A 24,674-nucleotide genomic window follows, 5' to 3' on the forward strand; every position below is an offset into this window, starting at 1 on the left:
CATTATCAGTTGGGACAAATCAGAAGGGACATGGATTCCAATGTATTTTAGCGAATGAGGGCATAGGTTGCAGGGGAAATTGAATTGGATTGAATCTATTGCAAGAGTTGAGGTGGGAGTGACATATTTAGGATTTCTGGTTTTGAGTAGTTGACCCTAAACTTACTTTGATCACGTTTAAATTTACTAACTATAGAAGGCATGAAAATATGAGGATCAGTGACATATATTAGCAAGTCATCTGCAAATAATGACAATTTCATCTGTGTAGGACCTATTTGCAGACCTGCAATGCCTGAGTTTTGACATATGGCTAATGCTAGATGGTCCATAAAGGAGATAGGGGACATCCCTGTCTGGTTCCATTTCAGAGTGTGTGTAAGAAACAACCAACTAACCCTATCAAAAGACCTTTCTGCAGAGGTCAGTCTGGCTCACTTCTGGTCTGATGGACAGTTGGTCTCCTTGAAAACGCTACGGATTTGCTATGGCAGCTTTCCCTTTGATTTCTGGAGGCACCGACAACTGGCCCATTTCGTGGCCTCGATCTGTCAACAGGCGCAGATCAGGACCGAGCTTACTGGCTTTGAGCGTCTTTGGGCATCCCGCGACCCCCAGCCACACCTGATCCCTTTTTTGTATAAGCTGTTGGAGTCGGCCAGGGCCCCTTCTAAACCTTACTTCATCCGGGCGTGGGAAAGGGACTTGGATCTGGAGTTCACTTCGGACCAACTCCACAGTCTGTACCGCCTGACCCATTCTAGTTCTGTGGATTCTAAGACACAAGAGAATAATTATAAGCTGCTTACTAGGTGGTATCAGGTTCCGGCCACTCTGGCCAGGTTTTGCCCTGGTGTTTCGGATGGGTGCTGGTGGGGCTGCGGGCAGAGGGGGACGCTCCTCCATGTTTGGTGGTCGTGCCCTCTGATCCGCCCCTTTTGGGACATGGTGCAGCAGCACATTCAGGCGGGTACCGGCCTGGATTTGCCGGACTCTCCGGGTCTCTTCCTCCTGCATGCCCCCCCGGTGCCCATCCCGAAATATAAGCGTGGTGCTCTCCCGCATTTACTCAACGCGGCTAAACGCCTCATTCCGATCCACTGGAAGACCCCCTGGGTCCCTAGCGAGGTTGACTGGCTTCGCAAAGTGAAGGAGATTATGGAGGCTGAGGAGTGGATGGCGACTTGTAGGGGTACTAAGGAAAAGTTTGATGCTGCCTGGTCTCAGTGGCATCTCTACGCCCCTGATTCCTTCCCTGTGTCCTCCAGTTTGGACGTGGCTCTTCTGGCGCTGGCTGATCCTGATTTCCGCCAGCGGGTCCAGCAGGCCTCGCATGTTCCTACTACTTGGCCTTGTTTCTTACTTTCTCATTGATGTGTGTTCTGGTAGCCGGGCGCGGGCCCCCCACCCTCACCCCCCTCCTCCCCCCTCCCCCTTCCTCTTGTCTTCTGTTCTTTTCTTTCCTCCATTTTTGACTGGCAGAGTTTTCACCTCTTTTTTCTTTTGATGACCAGAGTGGTGGTCCTTCCTGCTGCGGCGGGATTGTAAGGTTGTGTAGAGTTGCTCGGTGGATGTGGGCTCTCTCTCTCTCTGCACCCCTGGGGGGTGAAGTTGGGCCAAATGGAGCCGAATGCCCGGGCCTGGGAGAGCCTCGTCCCCGTCGGCTCTGGTAAGCGCCGGCCCTGCCCGGCTCTGGGCTCCATGCCCCTCTCAATTACTCTTCTGTTGTGCAATGAGGTTATGGACTGTCGAAGTCATGCTGTGGTTTTTTCTCCTACGCCTTGACCGTGATTTTGATTTTGTGCAGTCTTAGCGCCGGTTCACACTACCGCGACGCTACTTTAGGTGGCGACCTCCGAGGTCGTGGTGCGAGCAGCGCGCCGCGACCTCGGAGCGGCCGCCACGGACTTCATAAAATTAAAGTCTATGGCGGTCGCCTCCTGGTCGCCCCAAAGAAGCTCCGAACCCTTTTTCTAGGTCGGAGCGACTTGTGTCGCTCCTATTAGAACGGGTCCGTAGCTTCCCTATGGGAGGCGACCTGCGGCGACCTGTGAGGCGACCAGGTCGCCTCACAGGTCGCCCTAGTGTGAACCGGCACTTATTGTTTTTGTTTTTGCTTGTACTGTGTTGTTTGATATTGTATTTTTATTTTTCAATAAATATTGATTATACAAAAAAAAAAAAAAGACCTTTCTGCATCTACAGATAAAAGGCACATAGAAGGTTTTGGTGTTTAAGCATGGTGGAAAAAGAGAAAAGTTTTAACAATATTATCCCTTGCTTCTCGGCTCTGAATAAAACCCACTGGTCCATATGGATCAGTTGATGTAAGAGAGGCTGAATCTGGTTAGCAGTCATTTTAAAGTTTAATTTAAGATCATTCCCTATTATTGATATGGGGAAGTAGTTGGAACATAGTGTATGGTCTTTATCTAATTTTGAAATAAGAAAAATGAATGAAATTTAAGTGCTTTCAGGGGAAAAGAAGAATCCTGAGCAATAGAGTTAAACACTGATAAAAAAAGATGAAAGTGCATCTCTATATGTTTTATAAAATGTAGGTGTGAACCCATCTGTGCCAGGGTTTTTACCAGCTGATGTATAACCTATTGTAGCTAAATCTATTTTTTTTAAAGGGGCCTTAAAAGAATATTTAGTATGGCTATCAGTAGTGGGAAGTGGGATCTGTGCAAAATAGTAAATGATTTGTAATTCCAGTTCTTTACTAGTCTCCTTTGAATTTGAAGCAGGGAGGTTATATAAATCTGATGAATCTGATTTACTGTATAAAAGTGTGGTTGGTCCTGGGGTGTAGAGCATATGCCAGTGGTCTGCCACACTTGTTGCCTAATTCATATTTACTTTGAGCTAGGTTGTCGAGAAATTCTGTGCAGGCAAAAAAAAAAAAATCCTACTTTTAAACAATGTAGTATATACAACTAAAATTCACATTCCCTTTAATGTAAATTCACAGGCATAGTTTTTCCAGTAAAAGTATTGACAGTTCTCATTGGTTGCTTGATATTTCAAAAAAAAAAAAAAAAGTGCCTTTTTTTCCATTTTTCTTCATTCCTTATCTGCCCAGGCTCACCATCACTAGATGCCACCAGCTGTGTGACTGTTGAGTTAGCGTCGTCTCGTTACTCTGAATTCCACATCACCTCAGCCTTGACTTTAATTAGAAGGGAAATGTCAAAAAGGGACGATCGTTAAGCTCCGTATTACAATTCAGAAGGGAGCCAGCATCTGGCTGTCTGCAGAAATACAAAGCTCAAGAAGGTCTGGAGACAGAAGAATATTAAGAGGCAGTAGAGGGGACTGACTATCTGATCCATCTTGACAGTGTTCTCACCCATGTGGAGTATCAGAGTCCCTGTGCAATTTTTCCCAGAATGCTTTGCATGTTTGACACAACTCCAAGACTCCCGATTGGCTTGTGAGTGATATGTCATGAATCCAGCATGTGTGCTGCCAGTTTCTGTGAAGCTCTGGGCTAATCCTGACATGCGAAAAGGTTATACAACTTTATCCTGTGTTGACGTGCTCTGTAGAATGTAAAACGGGTCCCACGTTCCCATGGCTTGTTGGCAAACAAAAAAAGTTGTATTTATAGTTTGCGTTGCCCAAGGCTGCTGTAATTAAACATGTCATCATTTGCCAGTTGTTACCTGCGTTTGGTATGCTTTCTTTCTTTTCCAAAGGCCTCTGCTTAAAAGAGTGACTGATAAACCAGGCAGGCTCTAAGGGCAAAGTTTCAAATGATCTGACCAAGATTCCAAACAAAATTGCAGCATTCTGCTTACAAGATTGGCTGCTACCAATGGTAAATGAAGATGCCATATATCATATTATAATGTTTTTTCAGCTCTGCAAGTGGTTGTTTTAACCACTTAAGCCCCGGAGGATTTGGCTGCTCAAAGACCAGGGCCTATTTTGCGATTCGGCGCTGTGTGAGTTTAACGGCCAATTGCGCGGTCGTGCGACGCTCTACCCAAATTAAATTGACGTCCTTTTTTTCCCACAAACAGAGCTTTCTTTTGGTGGTATTTGAGCACCTGTGCAATTTTTATTTTTTGCGCTATAAACAAAAAAAGAGCGACAATTTTGAAAAAAAAAACAATATTTTTCACATTTTTTTATATGAAATTCCTCAAAAAAAATGTAAAAATCAAATTTTTTTAACATTTTAGGCCAATTTGTTTTTTGTTACACATTTTTGGTAAAAAAAATCGCAATAAGCGTTTTTTGAATTGGTTTGCGCAAAAGTTATTGCGTTTATTAACTACGGGAAAGATTTATGTCATTTTTATTGTTTTTTTTTCTAACTAGTAATGGCGGCGATCTGCAATTTTTTTTGCGGGACTGCGACATTGCGGCGGACAGATCGGACCCTTGACTGACATTTTTGACACTTTTGGGGGTACCAGTGACATTACTACAGTAATCAGTGCTATACATATGCACTGTTACGGTAAAAATGACACTGGCGGGGAAGGGGTTAACTTTATTGGTGATCAGTGGGTTAAATGTATCCCTAGGGGCGTGATTCTAACTGTGGGGGGGCGTGGCTTGTGATGTAACCACAGAGACCTACGATCCTACATAGCAGGATTGTATAGTCTCTGCAGTTACATCAGGGAGAATGACAGACAGCTGTGTTTACATCAGCCGTCTGCCTTTCTCCCTCTCCAGCGGGAGATCGCGTGTGGCTGGCGGACATCGGAGCCGCCGGTCACTCACACGGGGATGACAGGGAACGAGCGGGGCGGGAGCGCGCCTCCGGCGGTGCGCGCTCGCCCCCTAGAGGCTCCTGGGCGAGTCACGTACCGGTACGTCACTTTGCCCAGGAGGGACTGACCGCTGCAGTATATAGTCGTGCGGCGGTCAGCAAGGGGTTAAACAAAGTTATCAATATAAACCCCCAATTTCCAACCTGTGGCCCTTTGATGTTTTAACTTTACCTTTGTTTCCCTGCTGTCCATCCCTTTTCTCTTTTTATGTTTTTATAATGGATCTTGTTAAAGAGGAATACCAGATGTGGAACCAGTCGTTTTTAAGGGGGCTGTAGGAAGCACAAATGTGAAATTGCAATTGCTACCTGTCCCATGCTGCAGGGGGTCGTGCGCCCTCCCTGTACACCTGGATAGGAGTAGTGGTGGGGATGGCTGCATATAGAAGAACAGATCTCCCTTTTTTTCTCCTGAATGCCTGTGGGAGGGAGAGGAGGAGAAGTGGGCATTCAGCAGAAAATGGATAGATAGGTTCCTCTATATGCAGCCGCCCCTGCCGCTCCTCCTATTCAGCTTCTTTGATTTTTCGGCTCTGAAAAGTTAAAAACGATTTTCTATTAGTGCCTATTAACTGGACGAAAGACGAATGAACGGTCCAAATGACAGATTTCTAATGATTTTCTGACTAGTGTATGGCCAGCATAACTCATAAAACTGTATCATCTTAAAATCACTGCTCTTGAAAGACAGTAGGCACAGAGCACTTTCATGAGTCATTGTGGTTCTCAGATAATTCTTTATCAGTGTCAATTTGCTTAACAACTTTTCTCCCGAACAAAAAGTGACCATCATGTTCAAATATAGAGCTACATTAACACCTAGAAAGGTATCAGTAAGCCCATTATCATGTAATAAAACTGCCTGTTAAGATGGAGTAAGCCATGATCAGACTTAGCAAAGGCCGTAAACTGGACAATTTCCTCAACAAACACACAACTGAAGTCTTGGGGAAAGCACTAATAATTTTCTTAGCCTCTGTTTTCATCTCTGCATCAGGTAGACTATATAAGTTGACTATTACTTTGAACCTCTCATAAACTCATTGGTATGCTACTCTGCGATCTGTAAGGCAACAGACAATTGATCTAAATGAACATTGAAAGCATCTGATTTTTTTTTTTGGGAGAATCTCCTCTGAGACTAAGGTTGGGTTTGCATCATATCGCTTGTTTCTCTTTATTGAGCTGCTGGTAGTTGATTTGTAGCCTGCATTGCTACAGAAGTTCCTGGCATCCAGTCCCAGCTCTTCATACCTGTCTCTAAGTGATTCCAGAAACTTTTCCAGAGAATCAGTTGGATCTATCACCTTGTTCAGGTCAACATCAATGCCTTGGAAAGCTTTACTTGTACTGTTGAACCATACAAGAATTACAGTACTGTGCAAAAGTTTTAGGAAGGTTTAAAAAAATTCAGTAAAGAATGATTTCAAAAATATATATTTTATTTGTTTGTAGCACCCTCCAAGGTAGGTGCTAGAGAGAGAGAGAGTATAGTTTTGGATCCTTTCTGCTTATCAGAAGGATTGCCAGGTAGATCTATATTGTTCTTTGCCTACCAGGGAGCAGGTCTGCTCATTGTGCTCAGGTGCAGCTCAGTTTGTCTGAAGTGTTTCACACTGGTCCAATAGGGAGGCATATTGGACAGCGGGAGGAAACCTGACAAATGAGTGCATAGGCATTTAGTACAGCCCTGGTGATTGGCAGAGGAAAGTGCCTCTGTGCATGCTGGGATACTGTATAAATACCAAGGGCACATGTGCTCGGGGTCTTTCAGCTGGAGAGCGGAGTCCTGGAGGGAGGGGGCGGCTGTCTCCTCCTCTGTAGAAGTGCCATGTTGCCTCAGGTGGTCGACCTGAGGGCCTAAAGAGCTAGGGAGGAGTTGAACCCAGAGAACCTGTAGAGCTGACTGGAAGGGAGAGACTGGAAGGATCTGATTCTGCATACAGTGAGTACAGATATGTGTCAAGGGGCCTGACCTGAGGGGGCCATCCCTGCAGATAGAAGAGTCAGTGGACGGGTGTCAGTAAAGGGGATGCTAGAGAGTGTCCTGAAGATAATGTAGTTCACCAAGTCTGTTGCTGGAGAGAAAGTAAGTAGACTTAACCCTTTCCATACATGTAGCAGTATGGTTAAAGCAGTGTGACTGCATCCACAAGTAATCAAGTGAGAGTTGTCCTTATCAACTGTAAATAGTTCCAGTTAGAGTATCCTACTATGCCCTTCCCCCATCCAAGTTCCACAATAAATAACAAAAAAACCAAAACCCCTGGATTGTTCATTGAGTATTGAGCCAATGGGAGTAGGGATGAATGTGTGAACTGTCCCTAGGTGACTGTCTGCAGGTAATCAGAGGAGGCCCAACATGTCATCACACAATAAACCTTACGGGGACAGTGCTACATGTTTATTTTTTATAAATTTACAAAATGCAAAGTCAGTGAACAAAAGAAAATTCGAAATCAAATCAATATTTGGTGTGACCACCCTTTGTCTTCAAATCAGCATCAATTCTTCTAGGTACACACCACAGTTTTTAAAGGAACTCGGCAGGTATGTTGTTCCAAACATCTTGGCAAACTAACCATGGACCTTCTGTGGATGTAGGCTGCCTTAAATCCTTCTGTCTCTTCATGTAATCCCAGACAGACCCTATGTAGGAGCAGCTCAGTACGTATGGGAATCAGAAGGCAATTACATGAACATGTGCGTGCTCATAATTATGAGCAAAGGATCACTGCAAGACTGGCATTGGCATGCACATGCAAATGTATTCGTGTGTGCCTAAACCAGAGTGTGCATATGTGCATGTTTACGTGCACACACACCCGGTATTGGCACTGGCGCCAAATGGCCTATTTAGGGTGGATTATGACAGGAACAGATTCTTGAGTGGCCTTCAGCTAGTTCCTGCTTACCTGCACCTTGAACTGCTGTACCTGCAAAGTCGTGTATGACCCGGCTTTCCCCTGACCTGTCTGGATTTCTGGCTGCCTGCTGTGACCACGGCTTGTACTCTGACTCTGCAACTGTCTTGCACTCCTGTACCTCACTGCCCGGCTGAGTACTGATCCCAGCTTGTATCTTGACTCTGCCTAATGTTCTTGTACCTTGCACCTTGTACCAGTGTTGATAACATTTTGGCTTTGTACTGGCTATGCTCCTGTCTGTCGATCAAGTGTCACTGTGTTCCAGTTCTTGTTTTCTGCCTAGTAATCTACGGTCATTTACTTCCTGCAAACACCAGCTGTCGTTGCCTGTTACATGAGCCCCCGTGTCACTCTGTGTTCTCACTCCTCCTGTTTTCACTACTAGAAATCTTGGACAAGAGGTGCAAGAGAGGTGCTCTCTCCAGCTCGATCTCCATCAGGTATGTGACACCCGATGATGTCGAGATCAGGGCTCTGTGGGAGCCAAACCCTCATTTCCTTTTGTTCTTCTTTATAATAAAGACATTGGCTGTATGCTTGGGGTTGTTGTCCTGCTGCAGAATACATTTGGGGCCAGTCACATGCCTCTCAGATGGTATGGCACGATGGATAAATATCTGCCTGTATTTCTCAACATTAGGGTCACCACTGATAGGGCAACATTGAGGTTGAGTGGTCAGCCAAGAAAACTTAATGCAGCAGATGTAAGACACATCATTCTTATTTCTTTTCGACATTGGAAGATGGTCAGCATCAATGCCATCAGCACAGAACCAGTGGAAACCAGTGGGACCCAGGTACACTAATCTACTGTCCAGAGAAGTGTGACTAAAAGTGGTCCTCATGGAAAAATTGCTGCCAAAAAGCCATACCTCCGATGTGGAAATGAGGATAATTGACTCAACTATGGATGAAAACATAGGAACTGGAGGGCAGAAAAATGGTAGCCGGTGCTCTGGATTGATGAGTCAAAATGTTAAATATTTGGCTGCAGCAGGAGGCAGTTTGTTTGTCAAAGGTTGGAGAGCGGTTCAATAAAGAGTGTCTGCAGGCAACAAGGAAGCATGGTGGAGGTTCCTTGCAAGTTTGGGGCTGCATTTCTGCAAATGTAGATGGGGTTTTGGTCACAATCAATGGTGTCCTCAATGCTAAGAAATACATGCAGATAATTACTGTATCCATCATGCCATGCCATCAGGGAGGCGTGTAATTGGCCCCAAATTCATTCTGCAACAGGACAATGACTCCAAAAATACAGCCAATGTCACAAGGAACTATCTTTAGTGTAAAGAAAAACAAGGAGGCCTGGAAGTGAGAGCCCAGATCTCAAAATCATCAAGTCTGTCTGGGATTTCATTACGAGACAGAAGGATTTGAGGTAGTCTACATCCACAGAAATCTGTGGTTAGTTCTCAAAGATGTTTGGGACAACCTACCTGCCAAGTTCCTTCAAAAACTGTGTGCAAGTGTACCTAGAAGAATTGATGCTGTTTTGAAGGCAAAGGATGGGCACATCATATATTGATTTTATTTAGATTTCTCTTCTGTTCATTCACTTTCTATTTTGTTACTGCTTGCCGACTGCGCACAGTATATTTACTGTGGTAGTCAGCCCTGGCCAGGCAGAGTGACGTAGATCTACGTCGCTAGCCTGTCACCGGGTTTTGAGCCAATAGTGGGCGAGCGCGCCCTGCTGAGGCGCGCGCCCGCCTCGGCTCGTTCACAGAGGAGTCCGTGCGTGTGACCGGCGGACCCGATGTCCGCCGGTCACACTACGATCGTTGGTAGAGCGGGAGAAAGGCGGGCGGCTTATGTAAACAACCCGCCTGTCATTCTCCCCTGTGTAAAAATGGAGATCAGACTGTTCTACTATGTAGAACCGTTGATCTCTGTTTTTACAATAGGAGACCTGTCCCACTACAGTTAGAAACACGCCCCTAGGACACACTTAACCCCTCCCTCTCCAATACAGTTAACCCCTTCCCTGCCAGTGTCATTTTTACAGTAACAGTGCATATGTATAGCACTGATTACTGCAGTAATGTCACTGGTACCCCCAAAAGTGTCAAAAATGTCAGTCAAGGGTCCGATCTGTCCACCGCAATGTCGCAGTACCGCAAAAAAAATCGCAGATCACCGCCATTACTCGTTAAAAACACCAAAAATGACAAAAATCTTTCCCTTTGTTAGTAAACGCGATAACTTTTGCGCAAACCAATCAAAATACGCTTTTTGCGATTTTTTTTTTACCAAACATATGTAGCATAAAACAAATTGCCCGAAAATGTTAAAAAATGTAGATTTTTACATTTTTTTGGGGGGGAATTTCATATAAAAAAAAGTGAAAAATATTGTTATTTTTGCAAAATTTACGCTCTTTTTTTGTTTATAGCGCGTGATCAAAAAATCGCACAGGTGATCAAATACCACCAAAAGAAAGCTCTGTTTGTGGGAAAAAAAGGACGTGAAATTAGTTTAGGTACAGCGTCGCACGACCGCGCAATTGTCCGTTAAAGTCCGCAGTAAAAAAATCGCAAAAAACCCCCTGGTCAGGAAGGGGGTAATATCTTCCGGGGCTTAAGTGGTTAATTGATAAAAAAAAACTATTAACATTTCTATTTCTGAATGCATTCCTAATTTACAGCATTTTTCACACCTGTCTCAAACTTTTGCATAATGTGGTGTATATATATATATATTATATTAAAATAAAAAATACATTTTAAAAAAGTAAATAAGGAAAAATATATGATAAAGGTATAAACAAAAGAAAACAATAAACTTTAATGTCTTCAGATAATTTTACCCCACGACATGACATTGTGGAGAGATAGGATGACATATTTGTATTTATGAATACATTTAGATGAGCCCAAAAAGAAATCAGAAAACTGATTAGCTGTCATGTGTTGTTGCATATTTCAGCTATTTATCTGCGCACACTGTACAAAAACAATGGCAGCCCTTTTCTCCATAATCCCGCAATAATGCTAATGCACCTCCATAATCCTTGCAAATCGGGCTAGCTGGCTGTACTTCTGACGCCTTTATTCTCACATAAATCCTTATATTAACATATTTATTAATAATTATTGTCCTACATGCTGATGCCAGGCTAGAGACACAGGCTGAGAAATAAAAACACAAGCTTGCTCTTTACAAAGGACGTTACCCGCCTGCACGTACCTGGCCCGACCTATCTTTGTATACACCAGCGCGTCTGTGTTTAGTCTCTGAGACTTTCGCCGTCCAGCCTGCCCTTATCTGTGCCCGAACAATAGGCAGTCTGCTGCCGCTTTATTTGTAAATTGACTTGAGTAGAAAGATTATGATTATTGTGAAACATAGATGGGAGACATCATATTAATGTTCAGGAGAAAACATCAGCCTACATAGCATTGGCGGCTAGGAAACTGCCTCAGTTACTGTATGACCACAATGTACACCATGTATTGTACAAGGGTCTTTAAAACACTTTTCAAGCTGAATTTAAGGCAAACAGAATAAATACATTTATGGAAACTTTTACCTGCCAAAGGATTTGTATTTTTTATCTATGCAGTCCTGAGAATCACACAGCCCTGCAAACTGCACAGCCCTGATAGCAGGGGAGGGAGACATGCTTTCTCTCTGTAACAGTAGCATACTTCATCTGATTGGCTCCTTGTGCTGTCTTTCCAACCCCCAGTCTGAGCTCTGCAGTACAGAATACAAGGCTGATACAAAGCTGATACAATGTCAAATTCAGGTACTGACATTTAAAAATACATATAAGGACATATTATTGATCACAGAGCTGCAATGACACCTTGTCACTTACACCACACATACATGTGACCTCATGGAAGTGGGCTTTCTTCTTTTGTGGAGCTACATATATGCGGCATGATTTTGTGCTGGAAGCACACCCTAATGGACTAATGATCAGGAATTAAGGCATATGTGTCAAACACAAGGCCCGCGGGTCGAATCCGGCCCTCCAGGCCATTTCATGTGGCCCTCACACCTCTCCTGCATCTGCAGAAGAGCTCCAGCCCTCCTCTGGTCCTCCCCAAGATCCTGTACTTTCTGCTTTCCAGCATTGCCTCCAGCTTCTTCCCAGCAGCAGTACAAGGCAATGGGGGTGCACTGTGATGTACGGGAGGGCGGGGAACTCAACTTCTGATGGTGGAGAGGCTCTTGATGTCTTATGCAAGGGTCGGGAATGCTCTGGACATCTAGTCTTACAGATACAACCAGCCCTTTTTAGGGCAATCATAATGCTGATGTAGCCCGCAATTAAATTGAGTTTGACACCCCTGAATTAAGGGATCGTGTGAGCTTACCATGATAGGCAGACATGGTGATTACTTGTGTTTGAGCCCGCTCCTGTATCTCTTTCTCCTCTGTGCAAAAGTCTGTTCAAAGCAAAAAAAAAAAAAGAAACAATAGTTAAAGCGGAACAAAATCTGTATGTAGCACTACCCCCTTGAGGGTTGCTGGTTAGTGGGTGTTCTTCAGCACTACCGTGACCCTGTGAACCGTCCAGCCCACCTGACACTCTAGGTTCAGACATAGTGTATACACCTTTAAGGAACACACTGACACAGTATAAATGAGCTTTAACGTTTACTCAATGAATAAGAAGTGATATTATGTCAGTCAGCTAAACCCTGCATAAACGATCAGGGTTCAGCAGGACTAACACAGAAAACAACAGGTAAACATAATGTTACTATATCAAGGAACAGTATTCGATGTAATATTCTATATTCTAGAAGTATATAGATATTCTGTACTGTATTAAAGAAATACTCAAGTTAAAGAAGAACTCTGCGCTAATCTATACTGTCAGTATTCTAATTAAAGATATGGCAATATAACGAGAACATGTCCCCTTTACCCACTTCGGGACCGGAAGATGATTACTTAGGTAATAGATTGAGGACTTAGGTAATAGATTGAGGAATAGGACCATGGTTTTCTCTGAAATAATGCCTGTACCTCGAGCCACACAGGAGAGGCAGAAGATGATTAGGGAACTTAACAAGTGGCTGAGGAATTGGTGTAGGAAGGAGGGGTTTGGGTTCCTGGAGAACTGGGCTGACTTCTCAGTCGGCTACCGGCTCTTTAGTAAGGATGGGCTGCACCTTAATGGGGACGGTACAGCTCTTTTGGGGAGAAAGATGGCCACCAAGTTGGAGGGGCTTTTAAACTAGGAGACAGGGGGAGGGCTCAGAAGTAGAATCAGTCAGGAGGGAGCAGAGGACTGAAGGCAGTTGTAGGGTCAGCAGCGACAGTAGGGACATAACGTCAATTGGTAGGTCTGTGAGGAAAAACCTCCGACCAATCAGGACTAAACATAACCGCCAATCACGTTTAACTTCTGTAAAACTAAGAGGGGTATATGCTAATGCCAGGAGCCTAGCTAATAAAATGGATGAGTTGGAAATGTTAGTACATGAGGATGACATAGACCTTGTGGGAATAACAGAGACTTGTTTCGACCCCTCACATGACTGGCTGGCCAATATCCAAGGGTATTCGGTGTACCGGAAGGACAGGGTAGGAAAAAGAGGGGGAGGGGTATGTCTCTATGTCAAGAACAATATAAAAGTGATAGAAAGGAGTGACATTACGGATGGGATGAGCATGGATTTAGAATCTGTGTGGGTAGAACTCCATAGGGAAGGAGAAAAGGGAAAAGTAATTGTGGGGGTTTGCTATAGGCCACCTAACCAAGGGGAGGAGGTAGAGCTGGAATTTTTAGCACTAATGGGTAAAGTGGCAAAATTGGGATCAGTCATCATATTGGGGGACATCAATTATCCCGACATTGACTGGGATGAGGGGATTACACACACACAGAAGGCCCGTCTATTCACGGAAACCTTACTGGATAATTACATGTCACAGTTGGTGGATTCCCCTATCAGAGAAAACGCAGTTCTGGATCTATTGATCACTAATGACCCAGACATAATCTGGGAGGTAGGAGTCCAGGAAAACCTGGGCTCTAGCGATCACAGGATGATCACATTTAGTATAAATAACAATATAACAAGGCAAGTGGGGAACATAAGAACCCTAAATTTCAGAAGGGCAAACTTTCCAAAATTGTACTCATTGATGGAAAGGGTAAACTGGGACCAAACCCTGGGATCACTGACCACTGAGGATAAATGGGAATGCTTTAGGAACATATTAAGCAAATGCATCTTGCAGTGCATTCCTATGGGAAATAAATTTAGAAGAGACAAAGCCAAACCTGGCTGGCTAAACCGCAGCGTTAAAAAACTTATTAGGGGAAAAAAATTGGCCTTCAAGAAATATAAATCAGAGGGCACAGTATCGGCTTTCGAGCAATACAAGGAGGCAAATAAGAAAAGTAAACAAGAAATCAAGATGGCTAAAATCAACTTTGAGAGACAAATAACGGAGGATAGTAAAAAAAAAACCAAAGAAATTCTTTAAATATATCAACAGCAAAAAAACTAAGGCAGAGCATATTGCACACATAATTAACAATGATGGGAGGATGGTTACAGAGGACACTGAAAAAGTAACCGTGCTGAATGCTTTTTTCTCGTCAGTCTTTACACAGGAAAAGGAGGGGTACACTGACCATGACTGTATGGAGTACACTGACCATGACTGTATGGTTAGTAGTAATACACAGGACTTGCCACTATGGCTAACCGAGGGTGTAATCAGGGAAAGGCTGGATAAACTGAACACAAACAAATCAAAAGGCCCGGATGGAGTACATCCTAGAGTACTCAAGGAACTCAGTAAGGTTATATCTAGACCACTATTCCTGATCTTTGCTGACAGTATTAGGACAGGAGATGTACCAGGGGATTGGAGGAAAGCTAACGTGATTCCAATATTCAAAAAGGGGCAGAGGCATATCCCGGGAAATTATAGGCCTGTCAGTTTGACATCAATAGTATGTAAACTACTGGAGGGGATGATAAGGGACTATATCGTAGAGTTTGCTAAAGACAACAACATCATCAGCGGTAATCAGCACGGGTTTACAAATGGGCGTTCTTGTCAAACCAATCTCTTAATATTCTACGAGAAGGTGAGCTGTGAGCTAGATAGGGGCAGACCAGTGGATGTGGTGTACTTGGATTTCGCTAAGGCGTTTGATAAAGTTCCCCACAAGCGCTTAATTTTTAAAATAAGGTCTGCAGGTATCGACAGCAGGGTTTGCTCCTGGATACGGAACTGGCTAAAAGGCCGTGTCCAAAGGGTGGTAATAAACAGCGCATACTCAGACTGGTCTGAGGTAGTAAGCGGGGTCCCCCAAGGCTCAGTCCTAGGACCAACCTTGTTCAATTTATTCATGAACAGCATTGAGGACGGGATCAGTAGTTCAATATCAGTTTTTGCTGATGACACAAAATTAGGCAGAGCAATAACTGCACAGCAAGAAGCAGATATCCTACAGAATGACCTGGACAAAATAACGGAGTGGGCAACGACTTGGCAAATGAGGTTTAAGGTGGAGAAGTGTAAGGTTTTGCACTTGGGGACTAAAAACATAAAAGCACAATACACGTTAGGAGGGGAATCAAAAATGGAGAAGGATCTGGGAGTCTTGGTTGATGATAGACTAGGCAACAGCATGCAATGTCAAGCGGCAGCTACCAAGGCTAGCAGAATATTAGCATGCATAAAGAAAGGGATGTTTTCCAGAGATAAGACTATAATCCTTCCACTTTATAAAACTCTGGTCCGACCTCATCTGGAGTATTCTGTCCAGTTCTGGTCGCCAGTCCTCAGGAGGGATGTGTTGGAGCTGGAGAGAGTACAGAGAAGGGCAACTAAACTAATTATGGGATTGGAGGACCTTGATTATGAAGGATACACACATTAGTGGAGTGTGCTTATTAAGATCTTATGTTACGCGGATACGTCAGCAGAGCACTAAAAACCAGGGGACTTTAGGGACATTCCCTGGGAAGTGCGGGCAAAAAAGGATAGAGGTGGGTAAATGGCATTTTCACATGGCCGTCTAGAAAGTAATTGACATGCTGGGTTTCAAAGAGGAACTACAGCAAGTTTATTTTAATTGCTAAAATTTTAAAAACAAATTGAAGTCTTGCACCTTTTTGTCTCTTTATTCCCAGTTTTTGCCTGAATATACCCTAAATATATATCTATCTTTTAGTGGAAAAGTAGTCCCTGGTGTTCCACACTAGTGCTCTGTGGTGGCCACAACCACCACCACAAGTGTATTCACACAAAACAGTAGAGTTGGAGGGGGCATGCCTCTTAAATTACAGAGCAAAAGGCAGCATAGTCACATTCTGGACTGCACATTCATATGAAGCACCCATAAACATGGGTGAAAAATATGCTGCATTTAGATGCATAAAGCGCCATATTTATTCAACGGATTTGAATGCATATACCGGGAAATTATAGGCTGGTCAGTCTGACATCAGTAGTATGTAAACTTCTGGAGGGGATGATAAGGGACTATATCGTAGAGTTTGCTAAGGACAACAGCATCATCAGTAGTAACCAGCACGGGTTTACAAATGGGCGTTCTTGTCAAACCAATCTCTTAACATTCTACGAGGAGGTGAGCTGTGAGTTAGATAGGGGCAAACCAGTGGATGTGGTGTACCTAGATTTCGCTAAGGCGTTTGATACAGTTCCCCACAAGCGCTTAATTTATAAAATAAGGTCTGCAGGTATCGACAGCAGGGTTTGCTCTTGGATACGGAACTGGCTAAAAGGGCGTGTCCAAAGGGTGGTAATAAACAGCGCATACTCAGACTGGTCTGAGGTAGTAAGCGGGGTGCCCCAGGGCTCAGTCCTGGGACCAACCTTGTTCAATTTATTCATAAACAACATTGAGGACGGGATCAGTAGTTCGTTATCAGTTTTTGCAGATGACACAAAATTGGCCAGGGCAATAACTGCACAGCATGAAGCAGATATCCTACAGAATGACCTGGACAAAATAACGGAGTGGGCAACGACATAGCAAATGAGGTTTAACGTGGAGAAGTGTAAGGTTTTGCACTTGGGGACTAAAAACATAAAAACACAATACACGTTAGGAGGGGAACCCTTGGGGGAATCAAAAATGGAGAAGGATCTGGGAGTCTTGGTTGATGATAGATTAGGCAACAGCATGCAATGTCAAGCAGCAGCTGCCAAGGCCAGCAGATTATTAGCATGCATAAAAAAGGGATGTATTCCAGAGATAAAACTATAATCCTTCCACTTTATAAAACTCTGGTCCGACCGCATCTGGAGTATTCTGTCCAGTTCTGGTCGCCAGTCCTCAGGAGGGATGTGTTGGAGCTGGTGAGAGTTCAGAGAAGGGCAACTAAACTGATTAGGGGATTGGAGGACCTTAACTATGAAGAGCGTCTGCAATCGCTCGATTTATTCTCCCTGGAGAAGAGACGTCTGAGGGGGGACATAATAGCAATTTATAAATATCTTAACCGGTTGCCGACCGCCGCACGACTATATACTGCGGCGGTCAGCCCCGGCCAGGCAGAGTGACGTATCGGTACGTCACTCGCCTGTCACTGACTTGCGAGCCTATCGCGGGCGGGCGCGCGCCCGCCGAGGCGCGCGCCCGCCGCGGCTCGTTCACAGGCAAGTCAGTGCGTGTGACCGGCGGACTCGATGTCCGCCGGCCACACTACGATCGCTCCTGTGAAGGGAGAAAGACAGAGCAGCTTGTGTAAACAAGCTGCCTGTCAGTTCTCCCTGTGTAAAAGTAAAGATCTGACCGTTCTACTATGTAGAACGGTTGATCTTTGCTTTTACACCAATAGCCATGTCCCTACACAGTAGAAAGCACGCCCCTAGGACACACTTAACCCCTCCCTGTCCAATAAAGTTAACCCCTTCCCTGCCAGTGTCATTTTTGCAGTAACAGTGCATATGTATAGCACTGATTACTGCAGTAATGTCACTGGTAACCCCAAAAGTGTCAAAAATGTCAGTCAAGGGTCCGATCTGTCCGCCGCAATGTCGCAGTACCGAAAAAAAAATCGCAGATCGCCGCCATTATGCGTTAAAAAAAAAACACCAAAAATGACAAAAATCTTTCTCTTTGTTAGTAAACGCGATAACTTTTGCGCAAACCAATCAAAATACGCTTTTTGCGATTTTTTTTACCAAACATAGGTAGCGTAAAACAAATTGGCCGAAAAATGTTAAAAAAATTTTGATTTTTACTTTTTTTTTTGGGGAATTTCATATAAAAAAATGTGAAAAATATTGTTATTTTTGCAAAATTTACGCTCTTTTTTTGTTTATAGCGCGTGATCAAAAAATCGCACAGGTGATCAAATACCACCAAAAGAAAGCTCTGTTTGTGGGAAAAAAAGGACGTCAAATTCGTTTAGGTACAGCGTCGCACGACCGCGCAATTGTCCGTTAAAGTCACGCAGTAAAAAATCGCAAAAAAAACCCTGGTCCTTTAGCAGCCAAATCCTCCGGGGCTTAAGTGGTTAATGGGGATCTCAGCTTAGAAAAAAAGCTGTTCATTCGAAGGGATTGCATGAGGACTCGAGGACATACAATGCGATTAGAGGAGAAGCATTTTAACCTCAGGCAACGAGGGGGGTTCTTTACTGTTAGGGCTACAAGATTGTGGAATTGTCTACCACAAGAGGTGGTTTCTGCGGGAAGTATGGTGGCTTTCAAAAGACTCTTAGACTTGCATCTCAAGGATCAGAACATTCAGGGCTATGTTGAACTGGATGGACTATTGTCTTTATTCAACCTCACCTACTATGTAACTATGTAACTATGTAAGATTTTCCCCCATAATGACCAGGCCATATTTTGCGTTTCGGCACTGCGTTACTTTAACAGACAATTGAAAAAAAAAGAGCGACAATTCTGGAAAAAAAAACAATATTTTTCACTTTCTACTATATAACATTCCCAAAAAAAATTAAATCAAATTTTTTTAACATTTTAGGCCAATTTGTTTTCTGCTACATGTTTTTGGTAAATAAAATCGCAATAAGCATATTTTGATTGGTTTGCGCAAAAGTTATCTCGTCTACTAACTACGGGAAAGATTTATGTCATTTTTATTGTTTTTTTTTTTTCTAGTAATGGCAGCGATTTGCGATTTTTTGCGGGACTGCGACATTGCGGCGGACAGATCGGACCCCTAACTGACATTTTTGAGGCGACCAGTGACATTACTACAGTAATCAGTGCTAAAAATATGCACTGTTACTGTAATAATGACACTGGCAGGGAAAGGGTTAGCACTGTGGGTAATCAAGGGGTTAAATGGGAGCCTAGGGGAGTGATTCAAACTGTGGGGGGCGTGGCTTGTGAAATGACCATAGAGACCTGTGTTCCTATATAGACGGATCACAGGAGCTCTATGATCATTCCAGGGAAAAGAACGGTCAGCTGTGTTTACAACAGCTGATGGTTCTTCTCTCTCAGCGGGGAACGATCGTGGGTGTCAGGCGGCAATCGGAGCTGCCTGCCCCGTGCATCGGCTTCCCCACTGCCGAGTGGGGGCGGGAGCACGCCACAGGTGGCACGCGCTCACCCCCTAGCTGCAGGCGCGCGACCAACATAGGTCTACGTCGGTTCGCACAGGAGGGCTGCACTGCCGCAGTAAAAGGTGGCGGGCGGTCGGGAAGCGGTTAAGAGCAACTATACAGCAATGTCCCTCCCCTTAGCAAGGCCTTGCTAATGTTCTTCACAGGCAGTTGGAGCTCATGCAAGACAATTTCCACTGTGGTTTAATATAGCAAGATGTTAAATTGTAATCCTAAGGGGTCTGGTATCTGCCTCACTGTTTGTGTTCAGGGTAAAGGTAAGGTGTATACTTGCAGTCTGAATCAAAGGCAGGCACCAACTCTGATGTCCGTCTGTGAGGGCCCTATGGAACAGGCGATGCGGTCTCCCACGTCTTGGCATCTGGAAAATTTGCTGTGCTCTGCTGCCTCAGGACATTCAACCGACCTCCACTTTCTCTCTCGTCGTTACTGCAGCGACATCCGCAGAGTTTTGTAAGTGGGTCAGGCCTCGTGCAGTAGGTCGCAATCTGCTATCTCCCACAAATTTAGCAGGCTGATGTGCACATGATGTGTCCCAAGAGCAAGAGAATTCAAATCTGTGCAGCAGATAATTTTATAACTCCTCCCAACTCCCCCTTTGCTTCCTGGAAAGGTAGTTTCCTGAACAATCCAAGCTCATGATCAGCACTCTGCAAAAGACTACAGCTCCCACAATGCCAATCTTCCAGTTCCTGCATGATGACAAGTCCAACATTAACGGGGAACAAGAACAATTCCAACTAACAAAAGATAAGTCTGTACACGTAAACATGGTAGTTCGGACCCGGCTACATGTAGATTTAAAGAGTTACTAAACCCACAACAGTAAAATCAGTCTGTATATGCAGTAAAGCATGCTTGTTTTACTCACTGTGCAACCTAATGTGTTAATCCGGCGCATTGTGTAAAAAGGCTGTTTGATTTTGTATGCACAGATCCTCCTCTTCTTCCACTGACTCCAGAACATGCCTGGATAAAACAAAGTCTTTGGAGTCAGTCAGGCCGCACATGCTCAGTTTGGTGTGTATTGCTAGGGGGTGCATGTGATCAGCACAGGGCCAATCAGCACTGTCCAGACAGAGGATCAGGGATCCTGATAGAACAGCTCAATGTAGTATGAAAACTCTTCCTACAATCTTCACCAGGAACTTATAGCAGTCACAAGATTGCTATATACTGCTGATGAGAAAAGGTAATTAGCTGTTTATATTTACTAAAATAATTGCATTTCCATGTTCTGTGTACTGTGGGAGACAAGATATAGGAAATGCAAGTTCTGGGATTCGTAACACTTTAACAGTTTCAAAAAAACAATTACATTCCGGCAAGTGCTGGGAATGTAACTGTCCCATTTGCTTGTACTCTCAACCAAACTGTAAAACCATCAAATGGCTGGAGTCATAATAACTGATCACATGTGCAGCATCATGGCAGTTGAAGATGAAACAGAAGCTAAGGTGACAGCTTCCTTGGCTGAAAGGGATAGTAGGGTTTAGTTCTGCTTTAAGGCCGGCCATACACGGTTTGAATCTCGGCAAGTTCAGCAGAAAGCATCTGAGATTTGAACTGTCAATGGGCAGGCTGAATGTACCAAGTTGATCAATCGATCCACTTGGGTACAGCCAGCCTGCCAGATTCTTTTGCGATTTTTGCTAGCTGCTATAGCCGCCAGCGATAATCACTGCCTTCTCCCAGCAGGGGTGGCTTCCAAAGGAAACTTGCACCATTTATGGTCAGTCTATGCTGTCTAGCGGGCTAAGCAAAAATAAACTATGCAGATGGAGGAATCTTCCCTGCTGGGAAATTGCTCAAAAGATCGACTTCTGTTGAGTAGCGATGGCCATATACTGATTGAAATTCAGCCAGTCCCTGCTGAACCAGACAAATTTTGATCAGTGTATTACCAGCTTTTAGTATACGGTTTGTAAAAGAAATACAATGTAACGATACTAGGGAATACTAGGGAATACTAACCAATGTTAGTATGTTAGTATAAATGTTAAAATGTATCTCTTGTTACAAAAAGGTACATATTTCCTATACTTCTCCACTCCACCTAGTGAGCAAAATGTGGTAATCTACTTCTGCAACCTCCTTTCACAGTTAGAAATGGCAGCGAGGCAGGGAAATTACATCGTAATGGGGGACTTAAAATACCCCCCATATTGATTGGGCAGAGGGGACAGCACACTCAGTAAAGGCCTGTCATTTCATGAATGTCTTACAAGACAACTTCATGTCTCAACTGGTGGATTCCCAGACTAAAATGAAAGCATTGTTAGATTTATTAATTACGAATGATCCAAGTCTGGACTCAGATATGGCAATACAGGACAACTTGGGATCTAGCAATCACAGAATGATCACATTCAGCGTAAATCATTGGAAAAGGAGGCATGAGGGTACCACTAGAAAACTAAATTTCAAACAAGCAAACTTTTCTGAACTGTGCTCAACACTACTAGACATCAGTTGGGACCAAATCCTAAAAACATTGAACACGGAAGAAAAATGGGATTGCTTTAGGAACATATTAAACAAAGGTATCACACAGAGCATTCCAATGGGAAATAAATATACACGATCAAAGCTTAAACCTGGGTGGATAAAACATAACATAAAAAGTCTTATTAAAGATAAAAAAAAATGGCCTCTAAAAACTATAAAGCAGATTAATCATTGTCAGCATTCCAACACTACAAGTAATGTAATAATAAGTATAAGAACGTAATTCTTTGGATATATTAACAGTAAAAAAGCTAAATCAGAGCACATTGCGTACATAAAATAGGATGATGGGAGAATGGTTACTGATGACACAGAGAAGGCAACACTAAATACTTTTTTATCTTCAGTTTTTACACAGGAAAAAGAGGGGTATACCAACCACACAAGAAAAGACTAGATAAGCTTAACACAAATGAATAACCAGGACCGGATGGCTTACACCCGAATCTCCTCAAATACCTCAGTCAGGTTATAACTAGCCCATTGTTCCCAATTTTTGTGGACAGCATGATTACAGGAATTGTACCAGCTGATTGGAAAAAAACAATGTGGTACCAATATTCAAAAAAGGGCAGAGACATATTCCTGGAAATTACAGCTCAGTTAGCCTAACATCAGTAGTAGGTAAACTCTTGAAGGGGATGATAAGGCACTATATCCAAGAGTTTTCTGAAGAAAATAGTATCATTGTTAGTAATCAGCATGGGTTTATGAAGGGTCATTCCTGCCAGACCAGTCTGTTAACATTCTAGGAGGAAGTGAGCTGCCATCTGGATAGGGGGAGGCCAGTGGATGTGGGGTATCTGGATTTTGCAAAAGCATTAAATATGGTTCCCCACAAAGCTTAATCTACAAGCTGAGATCTGTAGGCATGGACCATGAGGTATGTTCTTGGATAGAAATCTAGTTACAGAGGCGTGTCCAAAGGGTGGTGATAAATAATGTGTACTCAGACTGGTCTAGAGTGGTAAGTGGGGTACCCCAGGGCTCTCTCTTGGGACCAATTCTGTTTAATTTATTCATAAATTATATAGAGGATGGGATAAATAGTTCAATCTTCGTTTTTTGTGGACGACACAAAAATAAGTAGCGCAATTACTTCACATCGGGATATTGAATATTTACAGAAGGACCTGAACAAAAACATGGGGTGGGCAACTACATGGCAAATGAGGTTTAATGTGGAGAAATGTCATGCACTTGGGGGCTAAAAACATAACCGATAACAACTCACTGGGGGGGGGGGGATCTGGGGGAATCAAGGATGGAGAAAGATCTGGGGGTCCTAGTAGATAACAGACTGAGCAATAGCATGCAATGTCAAGCTGCAGCTACCAAAGCTGGCATAATTTTAGCATGCATAAAAAAGGGGATATACTCCAGAGATAAAAATATATAAAACTCTGGTAAGGCCACATCTGGAGTATTCTGTCCAGTTCTGGTCACCAGTCCTAAGAAGGGAGGTACTGGAGCTGGAAAGGGTCCAGAGAAGGGCAATGAAAATAATAAAGGGACTGGAGGACCTCAATTATGAGGAACGACTACAGGCACTAAATTTGTTCTTGCTTGTGAAGAGACGCTTGAGAGGGGGACATGATAGTGATTTACAAATACCTCAATGGTGATTACAGTGTAGTAAAAAACTATTCAGTCTCAAGGAGTATAAAAGGACATGAGGCCACACAATGAAATTGGAGGAGAAGCTGTTTAACCTTAAACTGCGTAGGGTGTTTTTTACTGTCAGGGTGATAAGGATGTGGAACTCTCTTCCACAATTGGTGGTGGAATATTGTGGAAGTATTGATATTTTTAAAAGATTATTGGACAAGCACAACATACAAGGAAATGGGGAAATAATTACCAACACTAACACACGTACACCTACACAGGTTGAACAGGATGGACTATTGTCTTTTTTCAACCTTACCTACTATATAATGATGTAACTATTAAAGAACATTCACTCGGAAAACAAAATAGTGTAAAGAACATTTGTTTTTGCCAAATTCGCAAAGAAGAAATGTACATTCATATTCACTGGATGAAAGGATAGGATAGGAGAGGAAAGGAAAGGATACAATGGAGAGAATCAGAGTACATACAGGATTACGGAGAAATTAAAATGGATTTGGATATATTTTTTTACTTTTGTTAGTTTATATATTTGTATCCTGTTTTATCACAGTTTTTATAAAATGTTTGCTTTAAAAGGGAAAGTTTAGGGCTCAATTGCTCCAGCAGCTGTATTAAACTGTGGCTGCTTGTTTGTGCTGTGAAGAGAGCCATGCCAAAGTGTTATAATTTAAACCTCTCACTGTTTACATTTTCCTTTTTTTTTTAAACTTTACTGAAAAGTCACAAAGGGCTCCTTAATGTATATAACCCCAAATGTTGTCTATTGGAAGTACTTGAGGATTTAGATCTACCATCTAGGACCATAAGTTTTTTTTAGGCTGGGTTCGCACATATGCGAATTGGATGTGGGTTTCACCGGCTCTCAATGGACCTGGTTCACACAGCTCTGGGACAGCTGCAGTCCGCATTGGAAAAGGGCCCTGTGCGTCTTTGGCTCTGTTTCAGGTGCAAATTCAGGCAAAAATTTGGACCTGATTCGCACCTAAATCAGTGATCAGTGACCCGCAGCCTCATCAAGGTGAACCTGGCCTAAAACTACAGCTCTTCTATGCTAGGAAAACAATTGCTCTGCATTGGATAAAGGCTGATGGTCTCCACCTGGGCCTATGGAAAAACTGATTAATCAAAACCTTCTGCTTTATAAGTTGACATATGAGGCGAGAAGTTTCCCTAACAAATTCTGAAAATATGGGGACCATGGATAGACTCTCACAATACTAGTGATTCCTTGCTTCATTTAGTCACAGATCCTCCCCCCTA

The sequence above is a fragment of the Pelophylax lessonae genome (genome assembly GCF_965119305.1).
Source record: "Pelophylax lessonae genome assembly, chromosome: 4".
Taxonomy (NCBI): domain Eukaryota; kingdom Metazoa; phylum Chordata; class Amphibia; order Anura; family Ranidae; genus Pelophylax; species Pelophylax lessonae.